The sequence below is a fragment of the Podarcis tiliguerta genome (assembly GCF_965153285.1).
Source record: "Podarcis tiliguerta genome assembly, chromosome: 1".
Lineage (NCBI taxonomy): Eukaryota > Metazoa > Chordata > Lepidosauria > Squamata > Lacertidae > Podarcis > Podarcis tiliguerta.
The window spans coordinates 60,686,878-60,708,255 of NC_139534.1; the positions used below are offsets into that span (position 1 = coordinate 60,686,878).

At 40.6% G+C, this 21,378-nt stretch overlaps 1 protein-coding gene across 10 annotated transcripts in view; it reads left to right on the forward strand.

Moving 5' to 3' along the window:
- The window catches only part of TSPAN4 (tetraspanin 4), a 503,822-nt gene that overhangs the window by 370,246 nt on the left and 112,198 nt on the right, over positions 1-21,378 (forward strand). The window lies entirely within an intron of this gene.

Genomic DNA, 21,378 nt, shown 5'->3' on the forward strand with positions numbered 1-21,378 from the left:
AGAGAAATCTGGTGAGGAAAATCTATGTGTTTTGTGCTGCCTTTCATTCATTACTTTTTAATTTCTACTTCCTAAAGAAACAAACAACTGTGTTACAGATGCTTTGGTAGAGATTCCTGCATTGCAGGGGTTTGGCCTAGATGACCCTCAGGGTCCCTTCCAACGCTACAGTTCTATGATTCTATAAAAGAGAGTCTGCATCAACACACCACCAGTGGAAGCAGATCGTCTGTTTTGTTATCCCTTTGTGCTGCTTGCTGTCTTTACTAAGTGAGATATAAATAAAGATGTTTCTCTTCTGATTCTTTTAAGCCATGGGATCTGTGTGATTTGTGTCTTGAAATGCTGAACCTCTGGGCTGCTGGGCTCCTGGGAATATACCAGAACCTTTTCTAATCATAGAGAGAATGTGCTTCCTCCACTCCAAACAATAGTGAGAGCCTGCCTGACTTGAGAGAGACTGCTGTCTGCTTTCCTTATTGTCATTCCACAGAAAATTGACCTTTAGAGCCAAAGCAGACAGAGCCATTGTTATAAGATTCTTGAAGAATTGAGGCTCGGTGCCAGGATGCCTCTGAATCATTCCAAACATCTGCGCTTGAAAGAAATATATTTTGACTATATATATATATATATATATATATATATATATTCAATCAGAAGTTGTTTTATCTGTGAGTATTATGGAGGAGGAATTTTATCAGGTAAATCAAATATCTTGTGAAGGAGCCAACTGGCTGCTGGTATATGAAATGGCTGCATTCTGATTTGTTTCAGTTTTGTTTTGCTGGCTTTAAAATTAAGGCAGCCTTGAAAAAAATGAAAACAAACAAAGTGTGATTGCGGGGTTGTCGGGTTGTCAAACAGATTGTATCTGCATTCTGATTATGGAGATAATTATTCAGGATTAAAATGAGTGAAGTGTATAGGAAATGCAGATTTGATCTGTTTCCGAAGCATATAATTTAAAATTAAACTTCCTCAAGTGTAAGACTGTGAAGAAGAGAGAGCATGATGTAATGAATGTGTGTTGGACTTTTGAAGAGTGAGGCTTGGGTTTAAATTCCAGCTCAGCTATGAATCTCACAGAGCTTCTGACCTGGCTCTTGATATGTTGGTCCATAGTCAGGAAGCTCAGAAACCCCATAGAACAGACCCAGAAGGTTTCAATAATTATCAAAGAGCTTGCCCAGCTGTGGCCTATTTCTCTGAAGAGTCTTCCTTGATGAGTGTGGTTAATCTCTGTGCAGCTGGACTGGTGGTGGCAGAGACTGAAACCTCCACCTGAAATCTTCAGGTTGCCATTCAAAACCTGCTGTAACCATGAGTCTCTGACACTAGCTTGCCTTGAGCAAGCTGATCAGTTGTGGCTGCAAAACCCATTTCCTTTGCCCACATAGTTTGAAATTGCAGGCAAAGAAAGCAGCTCCCTTTGGGGCTTGTTGTAAGTGCTGGGTTATGCTTACAGCAATCCCCACTTTGGGTCGGAATCAGCTGTAGTATGGAGTTCCTGATCAGGATGTTTAGAAGGTGTTCTACCTCCACCCTGAGATGACCTCTGAGTTCCACTGACTGCAGGCTTTGTTTGTGTCTCTCCAGAATCAGGTAAATAAGTTCTTACCATTGACCATCTCCAGATGACTGAAGAAAGGCGGGGGGGGGGGGGGGAAATGTCCAGTAGCATCTTAGAGACCAACTAAGTTTGTTCTGGGTATAAGCTTTCATGTGCATGCACACTTAGTCAAGCCTACCTGGCGTGGGAGAAACTGCTTTCAAGGGGCATTGTGGCATCTTCTCTTAAAGGAGCAGCTCCTTTGGCAGCATTTATAGGTATTTTTCACTTTCTGGGTATTTTTAACCCCCCCCTTCTGTGCCCTGTGCACACCTTTCCCAAGGACTACAAAATAGGTTCAGTAGTGTTGTGGGATGCAGTGTTTGGAAGTAAGATGCTGCAGAAAGTTGGGGTGGAGGATCCTTTATCCCTGGACACACCTTTCCTCCATAGATACTGTTCTGCTATGTCAAGAACATGTTCAATGCCCTCCAGGAGCGTCTAGTGAAAATGGAAATTTATTACGTGTAACTTTCTGTCCACAGAGGCTTCCATTGTCCCTGCCATAGCTTGCGGGGACCATTTTGCAAAGGTTTCTGTGTGCTCTTACATGATCTACTGTAGGTCCTTACAGCTTCTGCCAATGCAGAAGGTAGGGGAGATGTATTGCATTCAATTCCATACTCTGTTTTCCATTTTTATGGCCATTCTTTTTGTCCACAGTTGATTTCTAACATGCAGATCTATGCATAGCAGCTGAGTTTTGTTTTACAGTTCCAGTTTGATTTGGAAAGGTTGGCTGCTACTTGGTCTGGAAGGTTTCTGGGTGGCTCCTCCAACAAGAAAAAAGCAAATTTGCATGGCTCTGACTGTGGACTCCAGTAGGAGGCACTGCCCTGAAGGAGCTTCGTGTATCCTGAATGCTTCTGTGAACAAAGTTCACAGGGGAAAAAGTGTTGCTTTTCTCCCACCAAGGATGCCTGCCTACTGAACACTCCTCATATTACACGTCGCTGCAGGCTATTTTCTGCCTGCTGTGCATTTAAACTGATCATAACAATATACATTTATGCAGTGATTCCAGGGTGGGTGGCCTTTATTTATGGAACTTTCTTCCTATCTCCCAGAATGGAAGGCAAAAAACCACAAAAAATCTTAACACAAAGCTCAGCAACTGAAAACAGAGCTAAGGAAAAAAAATATGTGTTTAAAAAAATTGCTCCCTTTTAAAAAACAACAAACAAATACTTCAGTAATATATCCATAAAATATATTATAAGAAAAAAAAACTGCTCCTTTTCCCTTATGGGGTACCCAAGAGCCCATATAGAGTCCTTTTGTAGGTTCTCTATCAGTAGGAGAAAATAACAGAGGCCAACCAGAGAATACAGTGGTACCTCGGGTTACATACACTTCAGGTTACATACGCTTCAGGTTACAGACTCCGCTAAAAATCTTGCAGCGGCACAGCAGCAGCAGCAGGAGGCCCCATTAGCTAAAGTGGTACCTCAGGTTAAGAACAGTTTCAGGTTAAGAACGGACCTCCGGAACAAATTAAGTACTTAACCCGAGGTACCACTGTATCACCAACTGCAGAACTGTAAAGTTGAAACACTGTTGGAATAGGCATACAGTAACCATTTAATCTCTTCAGCCATTGTCTGCTAATCATCCCATATTTATGAAGTTTGGTTAGTTGTTGGACTCCTTTTGTTTCTCACTGTCTGTATTCCAAGGTCCTAAACTGTAGTGGCTCACTTGTGCCCTTCTGGATCAGTAGCAGTGCCGGCTAGGGGCAATAGGAGTTGGAGCCCAACAACATGGGGCAGGGGGCTGGTTAGCTACCCCTGTCCTAAAATTGTCACAGCACCCACAAGGTATGGGTGAAAAAAGCAAGGACCTGTTGTTACATTAAAATCCAAGTAATCATGCAAATTTGTGTCAATGTAAAAAAGTCTCTCCCCTCCACCCAATACTAAAAGTGGTTGGCTTAATTAAAATATTTGAAGGCAAAAGCTTTGCTGAATCCACACCTGCCAGTAGGTTGGTTTTATAACCTGATCTTGCGGCAGATAACGCCAACAAATCTGGTGCTTGCGCTAATTAGAATATTAATTACCCCGAGATTCTTTTTCTGTTAATCTTATTGATGCAAATATTATTAATTCTATTAAGCCCCCATATTGATGCTGACTGACACCATGCATAGTAATCTCCCCTTAATAACTTGCAGTGCTGAAGGCAAAATATCAATCTCCCGCCAGCAGGAACTTGTGTGCTTTAGGCATTCATGAATCAATTATTTTTGCTTCTGGTAAAAACAAGAATTAACTACCGCAATGCTATAATGTAAATAAACGTATTTGGGCAAAAAAAGGGCACAATGTAGGAGCGTCATGCTCAAGATCTCTCTTGGTTTGTTTGATTATTTTTGTAATTAGCAACCTCATGCATCTTTTGATGAGAGCAGCCAAAAAACATGTGGTGGGGTTTTTTGTTTGTTTGTTTTCTAAAAAAGAAGTTTATTCATGCTCATCAGAGCATGTAAAAAGAAAGCAAATCTATATGGTGAATGAAGTTATATTCTTTGTCCTAGGAAAGTTTACATTAACTATTGCACTGGTGAACAGCAATGTGTTTGCCCAGGTTAGCTGTTAATAAGGTTTGAAACCAATTGCGTGCTATTCACCTATTAAGTCTTATATACAAGAATCAAAGCCCATTAAATTGTTATGCTTATTTTGGTCGTATTGTGATTAACACCTCTGTGTGGAAATGTTTTTGGCTTATGTTGTAATATATTTGTTATGAGAATTATAAGGTCTAAGATATAAAATAAATGTTCATAAATGTACCAGGCAAACATATATATACACATATATATATATACACACTACATGACTGAAACAGTAAAGTGGTACCTCGGGTTAAGAACTTAATTCGTTCTGGAGGTATGTTCTTAACCTGAAACTGTTCTTAACCTGAAGCACCACTTTAGCTAATGGGGCCTCCTGCTGCCGCTGTGCCGCCGCTGCACGATTTCTGTTCTCATCCTGAAGCAAAGTTCTTAACCCGAGGTAATATTTCTGGGTTAGCGGAGTCTGTAACCTGAAGCGTATGTAACCTGAGGTACCACTGTATAGTGCATTTCCCATTTTCTAGGTATATTTTAGTGGCCGTGCTGATTACAGAATGCTGCTGTTAAGCATATAGCAGCGTAGACATGAAAGAGAAGTCACTGCTTGTTTGTCTCATATAGTGAGCCAGTTTTCATGTGCAAGAAGTCAAACATTGACTGATTGAAGCTTGCCAACTTGTACTCTAGAAACTGCCTGCCTTTTTAAAAGTACCACATACTTTTGCTAATTTGTGCTTGATTTTTCAGTTCACTAAAAGCAAACATTTTAAAACAGTTGCAAATGCTTGCAAGGTGGAGAATGTGTTGCTGATAATATGTACTAGTGAACTGGCGTTCCATAACACTAGTTTTTCATCAGGTCAAACTGACTGATATCAATCAAAGTTCATCCCAGAAACATTTGGGCTGAAACTAGCAAGCTTCCTCCTGAGGGTGGCAGGACCGACCATGGAATGGACTCTGGGAGGGAGGGGGCAGTTGGCCAAAAAGGAGAGCAGGGCAGCGTCTAGATAGTCCAAGTTGCTTGAAAATGGAAGAAAGTTTTCTGCTAGTCACTGGAGAAAGACTTGGGGTGGCAAAGGGAGCCCTGGACACTTGAGCAGATTTGGAATTACAAATTGCCCTTACAGATCTGAAAAGTGTTACCCTTGCCTTCATTTTGAAACCATGGGTTTGAGCATAGCTAGGGGTTTGACTAATGAGTAGATCACTATCTTATAATGTAGCGGCAAGCATTTTATGTGGCTTTTAAACAGACTACACTTAAGAGTATTTGCAGGACAAAGTGTCCCAGTTACCTGTATCCACAGAGATGGCTGTAACTGTGTTGTCTGAAAGAATTTGCTTGAATGGTGCTATAGGGAGCCATTTCTGAAATCCAAGGAGCAATATCCCACATCCAATTGAGGTGCCACCGCTCATGAAATGACACAGTACCATTACAGTGTTTCCTGCAGGAGTAGCCTTTTCATATAACATTTGAAGATACTTTGAATTTCTCAGTTTGCGTTTGTAATACTGAGATAACATTGCACAGTTGTCTTAAGTAGCTAAATAATATTGCATTTTTAATAGGGCAGGAAGAGCCAGACACTTTCTATAGGAAGCAATATAAAAGCATACCAAATAAGCATGCATTTATATTCCCATCCTTTCCATATTTGCATTAGGAACATAACAGCACATTGAGAATTGGTGCTTAAGAAGTGCAGTCCTTAGGAATAATGATTATACAAAGCAATGCAAATATCTCTCTGCTAAGGTCCTTGCGATGTCTGCCCATTTAATTGTCTCAGTTGCACATAATAGAAAATAATGTTTACATTGCTTTGGGAAGAGAATGGTTTTAAAATAGACTCTGCTACTTAGGGCACACTTCTTAACGGGAGAAAGGCTACTGAGAGTGACATCCTGCCATAAGAAGCTGGCAAGGTAGTTCGTTTCATCTGAAGAGTCTTGCTTTGCTCGACCTCCCCAGGAGATGTGTTCTTTGAACCCAATCCTCTGACAGCAAATGTTTCTTCTGGTTCTGTAGGAATGTAAGCCTGCCTTTCTCTGCCAGAGTCTGTGTGCAAATACACAACAGAAAGGTTGGCCCAGACTATCATTTGATGCATCCCAGTTTGTGGAGCAGATGGAAATATTTGGCCATTTTGCACCACCTTAGTTTGTCTTCCTTTGCCGAGTTACCAATATTGTTCTTCCCGTTAGCAGTAATACTTCCCAGAGTTATACCTTGCTTAGAGAAATGCACCACTGTATATAATCAGCATGAGTAAAAAGCAATAGACCAGTGTATCTGTAATGCAATGGAGTCATTAGCCATCTGTGTGTACAGTGCTAATTGGAAGCAGCAGAATGCACAGGCGCAAGGCTCTGTTTCCTATCTTACAGAGTTGCCAATGGGCTGTAAGAGCCACAGCGAATCTAAATCTTCCTGAATATCACTACTTCAATTTTATCTTCGCCCATTATCATATTTTTACTAGTATTAGTAAATTTTCTAGACACTGTGCAAAGATTTAAAAGATGACATGGCTCTGCCCTGAGGCTTACAGTCGAAATAACACAATGTAAAAGGAAGGAGGGGGGAAGTATAAGGAGAAAAGAGAAAAGGCAGGCCATTTCTGGTGCCCAAAGGTTCTAGTTACAAAATGGCCAGGTAGAATTGGCTGCTGAGGAGAAAGTTCCAAGAGTGGAGTTCTGGTTTCAGCTGAGCTGATGGAGCTGCCTGCACTGTCTCATCTCTCCCTGTAGTATAACCAGACAGAATGGCTGCGAAAAGAGAACTTGGGGAGAGGAAGAGACAAATGGCAACTGGGTCCACAGTTTTCATCCATCGCTCCTTAAAAAATAAGTAGTGACCCTACCAGTTTGTCATATCTGTATGTAATCAGAATAAATAAAAAGATGTGGAATAATGGATGGCATGATGCGAGGAGCTTTAATGACCTAGCCTTTTATCGGTAAAACTTTTGTGGTTAGGTATGTATCCCCAGGCAAATATGTGTAAATCCTTGATAGAAGGTCAAGATGGCCCCGTCCCTCAAATTCCACTTGCCCCCAGTGAGAAATTCTGAATTGAATATATATAAAAACAGGCACCCTTGTATTGCCTATAAAAGAGGCAAGGCTTAAAAATGAAGTGAGATGGTGCAATGATCCAGGACTAGTCCTAGGAAAAATAGTGCCTTTCCCCAACCCCTCCATTTCTGTGTTGCCAAGTTGTGCAAGACTTCAAAGCATGGTAGTGTAACAGACTTCATTGCTCCCAGGCTTTCCTAATAACCAGGGCCTTTCTTCTGGGGATACTCAAGGGTACGCATCCTGAATTGAAAGTAACAAGCGATGGCGTCTGCGCGTGCGTGAGTCATGTTTTGCTGCTTCTGCACATTTTGAGTGTCTGCGCATGCGCGAGCGGCGAAACCTGGAAGTAACGCGCTCCATTGGGAACGCGCTCCTAAAACTCCTGGAACTACTCCCCCAAACAGTTTCGTTTTCTTCTTAAGTGCCTTTTGGGTTTTGCTTTTGCTTTTTGCCATGTTTTTGGTCTACAGTACAGTATATACAGGGTTGGGTTTGTGTGCTTTGCTCATGCGGTGATGGTGATGGTGATGATGATTGCAATGTTGTTATAATGAAAATGGCTTAATAAAAAAGATGAGCCTTTTTGCCTGGGGTTCCCAGGAAATTATATGAGCTATAACAAATACGTCCTCAAGGTGTTCTTGAATAGCCTCCTTGTGGTGTGTGTGTGTTTGTGTGTTTCTTTCCATTTTGTAGTTTACAAACAAGGAGCATTCTGAGAATTGTAACTATTAGGAGTGAGAACATACAGATAATTATAGCAATTTTGCAATGTTTCAGCATGGGTGACGATTCATTAGTACATGCTGATGGTGCCAGTAATTTTGCTCTGTTTCATTACTAAGCCTAGGAACTTCCCACTGAAACAGTGCTAACATCAACAAATGTTTGTGGAATTTATACCCATCCAGTAAAATTCCCAGGACAGCTTACAGAATTTTAAAACACAACAAAGCGTGTTTTAAGATACATACCAAAAACGAAACACACAAGGTTACTGGATGATGCTTGGAGCCATTCTTGGTGTTTGCTTTATGGAGGTGCTATTTCTTGCTCCAGAGCAAGGATGGGGAACCTGCTTCCTGCTCAGGGCCCCAAACCGTCAGGAGTAATCTGTTAAGAGCTGCATGCTAAGAGGTTCTATTTACAATTAAGTAGTGTATAAATTTTGGGCTCAACTATTTTATTCAGGAATGAATTATCATTACTAAGTTAAGTCAATTAATTTCAGTAGGTGTATTCTGAATTAAAATTAGTTGAACTTTGTTAAATAAAAAAGTGCTGGCAGTGGATGGTGCTAGAGCCCAAAGTGGACAGGGCACTCATTTTCTCTCCCTCTCTCTGCCACCCTCTTTTCCCTCTTCTTCCTTTTCACCTGTGTGAAATTAGGCTGAGGCTTCAGACACAGGTAGCTCACACCTGCTCTCCTTTTTTAAAAAAACGGTGCATATTATTATGTCTTCTTCTTTGGTGATCACTCGTAGCCAAGTAAGATTGTCTTCCATAAACATGGTTTTAACAATGAGTCCGTAAGTGACTGTGGAGGCCAATTCTGGATCCACATGTCCTTCCGCAGTGGGGACATTGGTTTCCGGGTGGGAGTCGATCCCGGTGAGGGTTTACCAAGCATGCCTTCCTCCTAGCACGTTTCTCCCTTGCACCCTGAGTTCGAGTGTCTTCAAAGCCCATGACACCTTTGGTAAAGGCTGTTCTCAAACTGGAGCGCTTGCAGGCCAGTGCTTCCCAGTTGTCAGTGTTTATACTATTTTTTTAGATTTGCCTTGAGGCAGTCTTTAAACCTCGTTTGTTGACCACCAGCATTATGCTTTCAGTTTTTAAGTTCGGAATAGAGTAGTTGCTTTGGAAGACAATCATCAGGCATCCACACAACATGACCAGTCCAACAAAGTTGATGTTGAAGAATCATTGCTTCAACACTGGTGATCTTTGCTTCTTCCACTACACTGTTATTAGTTCACCTGTCTTCCCAAGTGATGTGTAAAATTTTCGGAAACACCTTTGATGGAGTCTTTTGAGGAGTTGGAGGTGGCATTTATAAGTGGTCCATGTTTCACAAGCATATAGTAAGGTTGGTAGTACAATAGCTAGGTAAACAAGCATTTTGGTTTCCCTGTGAATGTCCCAGTCCTCAAACACTCTGTATTTCAATTGGGAGAAAGCCGCACTCGCGGAGCTCAGGCGATGCTGGATGTTGGCCCTTGTGGAAAGATAACTGCCTAGGTAAGAGAAGTGATCGACATTTTCCAATGTTACACCTTTGAGAGCCATTGTTAACTGCGATTGTTGCTGTCATATTATCATGGAGGAGCCGAATGAAGCTATTGCACTGCGCTGGAAAGAACATTACCAACATCTCCTTAACCGCAACTTCCCCGTAGCTGCTGAGGTCCTCTCACAAATTCTGCAAAAACAAGTTAGAGATGAGCATCTCCAAATCTGGGAGAGTTGTGTACAGCTATTAACCAAATGAAAAACAACAAAACCAGTGGACCTGATGGGATACCTGCCGAAATCTTCAAAGTAGGCGGAATTGAACCTACACAACAACTTCACAAGCTCATTGAAAAAATCTGGGAAAGAGAAGATATCCCAGCAGACTTTAGAGATGCCAAAATTGTCATTCTCTTTAAAAAAAGGTGACAGAACTGACTGTGGAAACTATTGAGGCATCTCTCTATTAGCTACGGCCAGCAAAATTCTCGCAAGGATTTTAGCAAACCATCTTGTAACAATATCCGAGGTGACCCTTCCTGAATCCCAAAATGGTTTTTGGCCTTCTAGGGGGACAGTGGACATTGTTTTCACTGTTTGGCAGCTTCAAGAAAAATGCAGAGAACAAAACCAACCCCTGTATATGGTGTTTATTGACCTGACTAAGGCTTTCAACACTGTAAATCATAATGCCCTGTAGACTGTCCTTCTGAAAATTGGCTGCCCAGATAAATTTGTAAACATCAATTTGTAAACATATTATTATGAGGCCTGCCTTGAAAGTGGTATACAAATATGAAAAAATATGGATAGTACATGGTACATGATGGTACGTGATATGACATGAGGTCATCAGTGTGTGTGTGTGTTCATGTTCATGTGTGAGTAAAGAATGTCAAGGCTTTCTGAGATATCCTCTCATGAAGCGAGTTGTCAGCGCTCTCTGTCTTTCCAGAGGGAACTTGAACGGTGTCATGGGTGGCATTCAATGTCATGCTATTACAAACGTTCCATCTGCACAAACATTGCAGCTTACTCTATGGAACAAACCCCACCCCCTTCTGTAGATGAGGAAAGTGGGGAAAGCAAGCCCTCTTGCACAAACAGAAGTGCTTGAGCAGGGCTTCTGTCAGTGGGGCTCCTTGGGTGAATCCCACTCATTAGCTCTACTTTATTGCAATAGAAGATGGGATATGCAATTAGCCAAATCAATATCTATTTTTTTTTTTTTTTTTTTTTTTTTATAATATATTTATTGAAGTTTTCAAATAAAGCATATATTAGATAAGCACAACTTGTCATTGTCCATTTAACATCTCTCAATTGTTACATGGGACTCCCCCACACCTCCCGCATACACTTACATCATTATTAAATTAATTTCAAACAAATTATCATTTAACTCATCTTAATTAATAATCTTAATTTGGTTTGACATATAATTCAGCCTTAAATCTAATTTAATGGTAGACAATTATCTGCACTGGCATCCAATTCAACACTCAGCCAAATTACAATATTTTTGTAAATAAATCTTAAATTCCCTCCAATCTTCTTCCATCCTTTCTTCTCCCTGGTCTCGAATTCTGCCGGTCATCTCGGCTAATTGCATATAGTCCATCAGTTGCATCTGCCATTCTTCCACAGTGGGTAGCTCCTGAGTTTTCCAATTCTTGGCAATTAATATTCTTGCTGCTGTTGTTGCGTACATAAAGAATGTTCTGTCCTTTTTTAACACACTCTGGCCGACAATACCCAGGAGAAAGGCCTCTGGTTTCTTAGTAAAGGTGTATTTAAACACCTTTTTTAATTCATTATATATCTTCTCCCAAAAGGCCTTCACTCTAGGGCAGGTCCACCAGAGGTGAAAAAATGTTCCTTCATTTTCCTTACATTTCCAACATTTGCTATCAGACGAATGGTATATTTTAGCCAGTTTAACAGGGGTCATGTACCATCTATACATCATTTTCATCACATTTTCCTTCAACGCATTACATGCAGTGAAGTTCAGCCCAGAGGTCCACAACCTTTCCCAATCTTCAAACATAATATTATACCCAATATCCTGCGCCCATTTTATCATTGTTGATTTTACCATTTCGTCATGTGTGTTCCATTTCAGCAGCAAGTTATACATTCTTGAAAGTACCTTAGTCTTAGGTTCTAACAGTTCAGTTTCTAACTTTGACTTTTCCACTTGGAATCCTAGCTTTTTGTCATTTTTAAACACTTCTTTAATCTGAGCATATTGTAACCAGTCTCGCACTTTGTCTCTCATCTTTTCTAAACTCTGCAATTTCCAGTTGTCACCATCCTTTTCTATTATCTCCCAATATTTTGGCCAGTTGGCCTCCATATTGGCTCTTTTCCAAGCCTTAGCCTCCAGGGGTGACAGCCACCTCGGAGTTTTATTCTCCAGTAAGTCTTTATATTTTGTCCAGACATTAAAAACTGATTTTCTGACAATATGGTTCTTGAAGGCCTTATTTATCTTAGCTTTATCATACCATAGATATGCATGCCATCCAAACGCATTATTAAAACCTTCCAAATCCAAGACATCCGTATCTTCAAGAAGTAACCAATCTTTTAACCAGCAGAAAGCTGCAGCTTCATAATACAACCTTAAATCTGGCAGGGCAAAGCCCCCTCTTTCTTTCGCATCTGTTAATATTTTAAATTTGATTCTGGGCTTTTTGCCCTGCCAGACAAATTTAGAAATATCTTTCTGCCACTTCCGAAAGCACTCTGTCTTGTCTACAATCTGCAGTGTCTGAAACAAAAATAACATTTTTGGCAATACATTCATCTTGATGGCAGCTATTCGGCCTAACAAAGAAAGATTTAGTCTTGACCAACTATCCAAGTCTCTCTTAATCTCTGACCAACATTTTTCATAATTATCTTTAAATAAACTCAGATTTTTTGCTGTTATGTTTACCCCTAGGTATTTAACTTTTTTAACCACATTTAGTTCTGTCTCTTTCTGAAGCTGTTCCAACTCAGTATCTGTCAAGTTTTTCCCCAAAACTTTAGTTTTTTGCTTGTTTAACTTAAATCCTGCCACTCGACCAAAGTTTTGAATCAGTTGTAGTACTCTTTTCAAACTAGACTCCGGCTCCTGTAATGTCAGAACTAGGTCATCTGCAAAAGCTTTAAGTTTATATTGTTTCGCTCCGACCTGAATCCCTTCCACCAACCGGTCCCCCCTAATCATATTCAGGAGCACTTCCAGAACCGAAATAAACAGTAATGGGGAAATCGGGCAGCCTTGTCGTGTACCTTTTTCAATTTTAAACTCTTCTGTAACCACATTGTTAACTATCAGTTTAGCCTTTTGTTCTGAATATATTGCCTCAATCCCGTTCTCAAACCCCCGTCCCACTCCCATTTCTTTTAAATTCCCCTTCATAAATTTCCAAGATATGTTGTCGAAGGCTTTCTCCGCGTCTATAAAAATTAAAACTGCTTTAGTGTTTATGTTTGTTTGTAAAAGTTCCAATATGTCTATAATGTTCCTCGTGTTAGTAAACATATGTCTGCCCGGGAGAAAGCCTGCCTGGTCTTTATGGATTATCTCACTTAAAACTTTCTTAAATCTTCGTGCCAAAACATCTGCAAATATTTTGTAATCCACATTTAAAAGGGAGATGGGACGGTAGTTCTTGAGTTGTGTCTTTTCAGTTTCTGACTTTGGAATCAATGTGATAAATGCTTCTTTCCACGATTCAGGCGCCTTCTTCCCCTCCATTATTTCATTACTGACCTCCAACAAAGGTTGTATCAAATAATCCTTCAATGTCTTATAGTAGTTAGAGGTCAGTCCATCTGGCCCTGGTGATTTGCCCTGTTTCAGACTCTGGATGGCCTGTTCAATCTCTTGTCGTGTTATTTTGCCATTCAAAATTATTCTATTTTCTTCTGACAGCTTTGCTAATCCATTTCTCTCCAAAAATTGTGTAATCTCTATTTCATCTTGTGGCCCTTGAGTGTATAACTTTTTAAAATACCTCTGGAAGCACTTTCTAATCTCTCCCGGGTTCTGAATGTTCCTTCCTTCAACCTCTAAGTTTGTTACTGTATTTAGTCTTTGTCTCCTTTTCAACTGCCAGGCTAGCAGTTTCCCACATTTATTTGCCGATTCAAAAGTTTTTTGTTTCATTGTTTTAATCTTCCATTCTATTTCCTGATTTATCAGTTTGGAATATTGTGCCTGATAAAGTTTAATTTCTCTCAGAATCGGTTGGGACTTCGGGTTAGATCTTAACTTCTTCTCCAACTCTTTGATACTTTCCAGAATTTTATCTTTCTTTTCATTTTGCAGTCTTTTCTTTAAAGAATTCTGTTGAATCAAGAACCCTCTCATCACAGCTTTACTTGCATCCCAGATAGTTCTTTTTTCCACCGTAGTGTTCAAATTAATCTCAAAATAGTCCTTTAAAGTTTTTTGGGCCTTCTTTACAATTCTTTGGTCTCTAAACAGGCCATCATTCATCTTCCATCTAAAGGAGCCGGTTGGGATCAATGTCATATCCATTCTCAAGGCGTTATGGTCGGAGCATGTTTTAGGGCAGATTTTCACCTTCCTCACCTTAGGTGCCAGACTTCTAGTTATCCATATTTGGTCGATTCGTGTCCAAGTCAGTTGAGCTTCAGAAAAGAATGTTCCTTCTCTTCCCAAGGGGTTTCTGACTCTCCAGATGTCAACCCAGTCCATATTGTCAGTCATTTCAAAAAAGGTCTTAGGTAGTCTTCCCTCTTTAGTAATGTTCTGGTTCTGTGACTTATCCATATTTGTTGATGCGACCCCGTTCATGTCCCCCATCATGATGACGTTGTTGTAATCCAGATAATCCAGCATAGTCTCGTGCAACTTCTTATAAAAATCCGATTTACCTTCATTTGGAGCATAAATTCCTAATATCAAAATTTTTTCTCCTTGATACTGTACTTCTATTGCGAGGATTCTTCCACTTTCATCTTTAAAAAGAAATTTTGGTGAAAGGCTCTCTTTTGCATAGATCACTACACCTCTCTTTTTAACTGTATCCGATGATATAAATTCTTGACCAAGCCTTTTATTTATTAACACCTTTCTATGGAGCCTAATCACATGTGTTTCTTGTAAGCATATAATGTCCAATTGTTCCTTTTTTAAAATATGAAAAATTTTAAACCTTTTTTCAGGACTGTTACAGCCATTTATGTTCCAGCTCAAAAGCTGCAGAGACATCCTGGATAGGTCTGGTTATTCTTTCTGGGGTGGTACCTTGTTCTCCGGTCCTTGAGGATCCGAGGGGGCGGGCTCCCCTGGAAGTTCTGGCGCTGGCAATCCAAGTCCTTTGTGGAGGTCTTCTCCGTGTGCTCCCAAAAACTTGTCTCTATCTTCCACTGTTTTGATTTTGATCTTTCTCCCTCTGTAGGTAAAGGATAATCCTTGTGGAAACTCCCACCTGAAGATAATTGCGTTGCTTCTCAACAGTCTTGCCAATTCCGTGTAGTTAGATCTAAGGTCCAGCAACTGCTTAGGAATGTCCTTGTAGATTTCAATTCTCTTGCCCAAAATGTCTAGTGACTTTTCGTAGTGCAGGCCCAAAATCTTGTCCCTTTCCTCCTTTGATCTCAGTGTTATCAAACAATCTCTGGGCTTCTCTGTCCTTCTGACTCTGCCAAGCCTGAAAGCAGATACGATTTTAAAGTCTTTTTCCTCTAACTTCCAAAACTTGGCAAATTCCTTAGTTAGAAATTCAATAAAATTATCTTCTTCCACCTCTGGTATTGACCGTATCCTCAAGTTGGTCTCCCTGTTTCGCAGTTCTGTCATCGAAAAGTAAATCTGATGTTCTCCAACTTGTTTGCTGAGTGGTCTTACTTCTTTCTCAAGTTCTTCCAGTCTTTGACTAGTATCTTCAGCCAGTTTACGATTTTCACCTACAGCCTCCTTTAATTCTCCAATAGACTGGGCATTCTGTGCAACTTGTCCAGTCAGCTTATTCAAGCTTTCTGTGTTCTGTTCAATTTTAGCTGTATGCAAATCAGCCTTCTTGTCCAGAGCCTCCAGTTTCTCCAAAATTTTCTCCAAGACAGAGCTACTTGTCCCTGAAGCCATATCTCCCAGGTGCAGCTCCTCTGTCTCACCCTCCCCTGCCTGTATTAGGGAGGCCGCCTCTATGTCTGGAGGCAAAGTGGAAGGCAAGGCCGGCACAGAAGATCTACGCTGTGAGGCTGCAGATAAAGTTAGAGTTGTTTGTTTGGTCCTTCCTCTTCTCCTTGCGCCACTCATTCCAAAGTTATCTGTAATCCAAGGTCAATCCAAGTTGTTCCCATGAGAAAGCAGAGTCCCAGATACAATAGTCAAACAGAGGCCGGGAAAGGGAAAGTAAAACAAAGTCACTGCTGTAAATCCAAAATCCTCTAGAGGGAGCTTAATACGTCTTCAGGGAAAAGATCAAATCCAATACGTCTTCAGGGAAAAGATCAAATCCAAGTTAAACTTATAAATTTAAATCCATGTCCATCGCCTCCACAATGTATTATTTTTAGCAGAGTAAAACTTAAAGCAAAACAGTGTTTCTTACAGTGCCTTGACTGCAACAGTTTCAAAGTATCCAGTTCCAACTCAGAATGTTTCAAAACCTGAATTCAATGTATCCAAAGTTGCAAACTGGTGTTCATCCAGGCAGCTCCAGCACCAGAGATTCTTATTTATTTTGTAATCCACTGGTACCACAGAAGAAGGATATCAATGCACCCCCAATATGACCAGCAAAAGTCAATAGCTCAAAGTCTTTCACTCAGAAAACTGCTTTAACAGGGTGCCAGCATTTAGTTAACGCATAACTTTTTGTCTCCACTCCTCCTGCTCTTTGCTTAAAGTTCAGTATAGCGGGAGATGGGCTTCCTGCTTATCCTCACTCCGTTTTCAGCCAGATTTCAACTTTTTTAAAAAAGTTTTAAAAGTTTCAGAAAATTCTCAAAAAGTTTCAGAAAGTTGACAAAAGTTTCAGAAAGTTTTCAATGTCCAAATTTACTCACGGGTTGTAGTTTCCAAAGTTCAGAAAAGTTGCAGAAAGAAAGGACAGCGCTGACCGGCCACAGCAACGCGGCTTCACTTCGCTGTTTGCGCAACGACCCACAGCGCCGCTACCCCCTCCGCGATCCGGAGCCCCTTACGGGGTCCCTTCAGCGTTTTGGGGGCTGCTTCTGGCGCCCGCCGGGTCCCGAGACCACAGGCTTCTGCCACCTGTGGTTTTCCTGAATGGGTCTCCGCTTCGCCGTAGCGGACGACCCGTTTACAGCGAAGCTCCCTTCTCCTTACTCGGAGAAGGCAGCCATTACCGGTCGCGCCGCCTCCGGAAGTCCCCTAGCCAAATCAATATCTAGCCTGTATAGGAAAACACAAATGCGAACCTAGTTATATCTTTTTTCTTATAAGTGAAACTCTTGTACTTTTCTTTTGTTAATTTAACCTTGATTGAAATTCAGTAGAGCCACTGTAGGCCAGATGTAGTTGCTTCAGGTGCCAGATTTAGCCTTGGGGTCTCCAGTTGGCCATCGCTGCTGAAGTCTAGAGGATAGAATGGGGTTAGACTAGCAAACGCTTTGTAAAAGGAGTTGAGGGCTGCCATTTATGATGAAGGATTATAATTATACAATGACCTGAAGGAGAGTTTTGACAAGCATTCTGCCGCAGACGTTTTGTAGCGCAATATTTTATTTATAAGCCTGAGTCTTTTCCTTGACACTGTCTTGAGACGCATTAAAAAGTTTCTAGAGTTGAAATAAACTGTTCACAAGGTTTTGATGCAAATTCAGGCAATTGCAAATAACAGTTGCATGCTATTTTCGTTGTGACTTAATAGACATAAACCACAACATTATTGTAAATTATTTAGGCATTACAAATCTGGCAACAGTCAGCACTGCTACTGTCTAGGAGGACAACAGACTGGGCTTATCCACATTTACTTTCTGCCCCACTCTTTCCATGCTCCCCGTCTGAGTATGCGTTGTTGCTTTCAGCCCCACACTTTCCCTGTGTTTTCCACGGATTGCTGTTTGCTCTGATTGAGCTTTAAAGAGCGGGTGATCACAGGACAAACACACACAATACAAACACATACCGGCTTGGACATGGAGTGTTAAAGCCTGGATGTCTGCATGGAAAGAGTGGAGGAAAGGTGAGTGCAGATAAGCCCTGAGTAAGGTGCAGGAATGAATGGAACAGAAGGGAAGGATGCAGGGCTTTGAGCTAAGAAGAGGCAGTCAACTTAGACATAAGGTTTCCATGAGACAAGAGAGAGCAGGTGGAAAGTGCCAGCTAAGAAGGGAAGCTCAGGCTGGCACTCACCCACCCACAGCTGGTCTTTATAGCCAGATAACCATATTATTTGGTGTACTATTAATTATTTGGTGTGTAACTTATTTCATCTGATGATGATTCAAAGGCATAGGATAGAATAATAGAATTAATTCTTACCTCCATTAAAAAATCAAACGTGGGTTTTCTCATGTTGTGTCTTGTTGCTCCTTTGTGACATACTGAATATTTAAGCCCAATAGTACTATAGTTTAGCTAGTAGTATAAAGAATGAAAACAGCATTAAGTCATCAATCAATGTGACATTGAGAATATTTTGGAGCATACTTGTTGGATCGTGCTCTGCATCCACTTTAAAAGTGTGCCTTGCATTAAATGGTTGCATTGCAGTTATGTGAAGTTACGTGGAACCATGCTACTTAATTCAGTAGGCTAGGCAATGCGGCCATCACAACCTATACTTGCAGCTTCCAGCACATTAGGAAACAACCCTTTAAAAACAAAACACCATGATACCATAATCAGGTTGCAATAGTTTTGAAATCCTTCTTTAATAAAAACTGCAATCCAGTTTTGATATACCCTTGATTAACAATCCGCTATTGCATTGTGCTTAAAATATAGGGCTCTGTCCTATGAAAATGGAAACATAATGTCCTTAATAGCTCCATAGATGGCTGAAATGAAGTGTGCAATGGGTTCTTATCATATCTTCAAGTCAATGTTCTTTCCCCTAAAGCAAAAATAATTAAAATAACGCAGAAGGCTCTGAGCAGCTTTGCAAAGGCAGAGTGGCTTTGCATGCATAATGGAGGTAGAAAGATGATACTTAACTGAGGAAATTGACTGGAGCAACACTTGTCTTAAAACAACTGTAGGAAGGGTTATAGATTGTTCCATTTACCCAGAAATATACAACATGACAAAGATAAATGTCAGCAACCAAAATGCAAAATTATGGTTGAATGTGAAGTTGCTAATAGAACTGGCATGGTTAAACCAATAGTAGGGTAAAAAGTGATTGGAATAGTCTCTTAAATTTCACATTATACAGAAGCTGCCTTGAATATTATATGGTGTGTGTTTGCACAGAATACATAAATCAATTAATTCATCGCCAGGAGCAGTAAATGTGTACTTCAGTTAGAGGTGGTCTACATGCATCTAAAAAGTCATGTTATCAATCTGGCAGGTAGTGTAAGCTGCTAGTGTATTGGAATCCAAGACGGCTGTCATAAAATTATGTTTTGATCGATATTTCAGTTGGCACTAGACTTAGAAAATGAACTCCAGTGGCAAAACCAATGGTGTGTGAATCAAGGGGATCAATCTTAATATTTCTATCAAGATAGCCTTATTCATTTCAAAAGTAGCCACTGTTTTGTTCATGATTAGTTACTCGAAAAAGTTGCTACACTAGCTCTGTTTCATGTGTGTCAATAAGAAACCAGGTTTCTTGGCCCGGCCTGCTCCTTCACCCATCTTTAACATTTGAGGTCCAAGTGGCGTCAGTGGCAAGAAATGCCCTTTTCCAGCTACAGTTAGTTTGCCAGCTACAGCCATTCCTGGAACAAGGCAGCCTGACCACAGCCTGCTCTGATTATCTCCCGTCTCAGCTAATGCAGTTCACTCTATCTAAGGCTGCCCTTGAAGACTATGCAGAAATTGCATCTAGTGCAAAACGCTGCCACTAGAGTGCTGACTGGCAACTTGATACGCAGTTGTTGACATCCGTCTGTCTTGGGAGACAATGGAGGAGTGTGCCTTTGGGGGTGAAGTCAATTCATTGGAGCTGCTGGCTAAAAGACCATGCTTGAACCTACCCTGCAGGAAGATAGATGTCTCTGTTCCAAATCTCTGGTTCTCTCATTCCACCTCTTTCCTTATACACCCAGAAAATATTACTACACTCCTTTCTCTTTATTCTCTGCAGTCTTTGTTCGCTGGTTTCCTTCATACTGCCTTTCGTTCATCTCAGGAAAGCAAACTTTTATGTTTGGAATATAAATTTTACTTGCTCTTTTCTTAATTTGGCATAGAATGTACACAAGCCTTCCTTTACCTCTATGTATAAATTGAGAAAAGACATTCAAGTATTTATGATGATGGCTGAAGATATAGGTCTTCCATTTTTAATGCTGTGTTGTACAACAGAACTGTAGTGTGACCTTTAGTTAGAGGTCCAGTTCTCCATCTGTAAAATAGGGATAATAGCCAGTCCCCATCTCACATAATTGTGAAAATAGTACAAATTGTCAGGCAATGAGAATCTGTGGAAATAATTCAGAAGTCACTTACCTTAAAGTAGCACTGCTGAAAGCAACCAGCCCACTCCAGGGAAAGCAATTTTGCAGTTTATAGGTTGTTTTGTAATGGGGGTTGTATGAATAACACTTGATAGAATTACAGAGCAATATAATTGAAGTTGAAAGTAAACTCATACAGTGAAGTGGGTTTCAAATTACATGTCTTGAAAGGAAGTATAAGTAGATGGAATGCCATAGAAATGTATGTGCTGAAATTACACTGAGAAGTGTTTTGTTTAGAATGTCCAGTTTGAGATTCTAAAGCTTTGGTGTCCTTGCTGAACTGCAATTGTTTTTTGACAGAGGATTGATCCCTGATACTTTTGAAGGCATATTATCCTTTCTAACTTGCTTTCCCCAGCCCACCCTGGAACCAAACGAAATGTGGATGCTGATTTTGGAATTCAAATGGGTCTCATTCTAGATAGGTCATAACATTAAAATTATTTTATTATTTATTATGTTTACATTCATTATTTATTAGATTTACATCCTGCTTTTTTGACTACCAGATCCTATCAGGTTGTCAACCACTGTCTACATACCCAGTTTCTTATACCTTAGACTCACTACGAGTAATAGTTCTACTGCAACCTGTTGCTCTGCAGTATAATTGTTCCTTTCCTATTGTTTAGTAATTGATTAAAGAAAGCTCACACCATTTCCCCTCCTGGCTACAAACTACTGTTCACATACACTTGCATGTCCCCAGAGCGACAGTTTCCATAGGCATCACCTTTTGCTGGGTGTCCTCTGGGGCTGCAGAACTCTTCTAATGCCCAAGGAGCTAAATAGAGAGGAACCTTGTGCTGTTCAGCATGAAGCAGTGCTGTGCCAAAATTTTCTCCTGCATTTGCCCCAGCCATTCTATGTCAATTTATTGAGGGGGCGGGGATTACATTAAAATTTATCAATGAGAGAAAATTTTGGTGAAATTCTCATGCATGTGGTCTTGTCAATCTTGCCTTACTTTTGAGGTGGCCAAAATGCCCTTTCATTCTACAGTTGGTCTCATTGGTAGTCTGCACTCTGCAGCCTTCCTAGGTGCCTGCTCCTTAACTGAAGCCCAGGGGGAATCAAAGCATAATGAGTTAGCTTCTTCCATAGGGCTTTTTCAGATCAGGAAGGGTGGGCAGGTTACAGAATGCTGGGATAAATGTTTACTAAAAAGAAACACACACACACACACCCCACCCTCGGCCATCTCACAATGAAAAATTAAGATCGCCTCCCCTGCAAT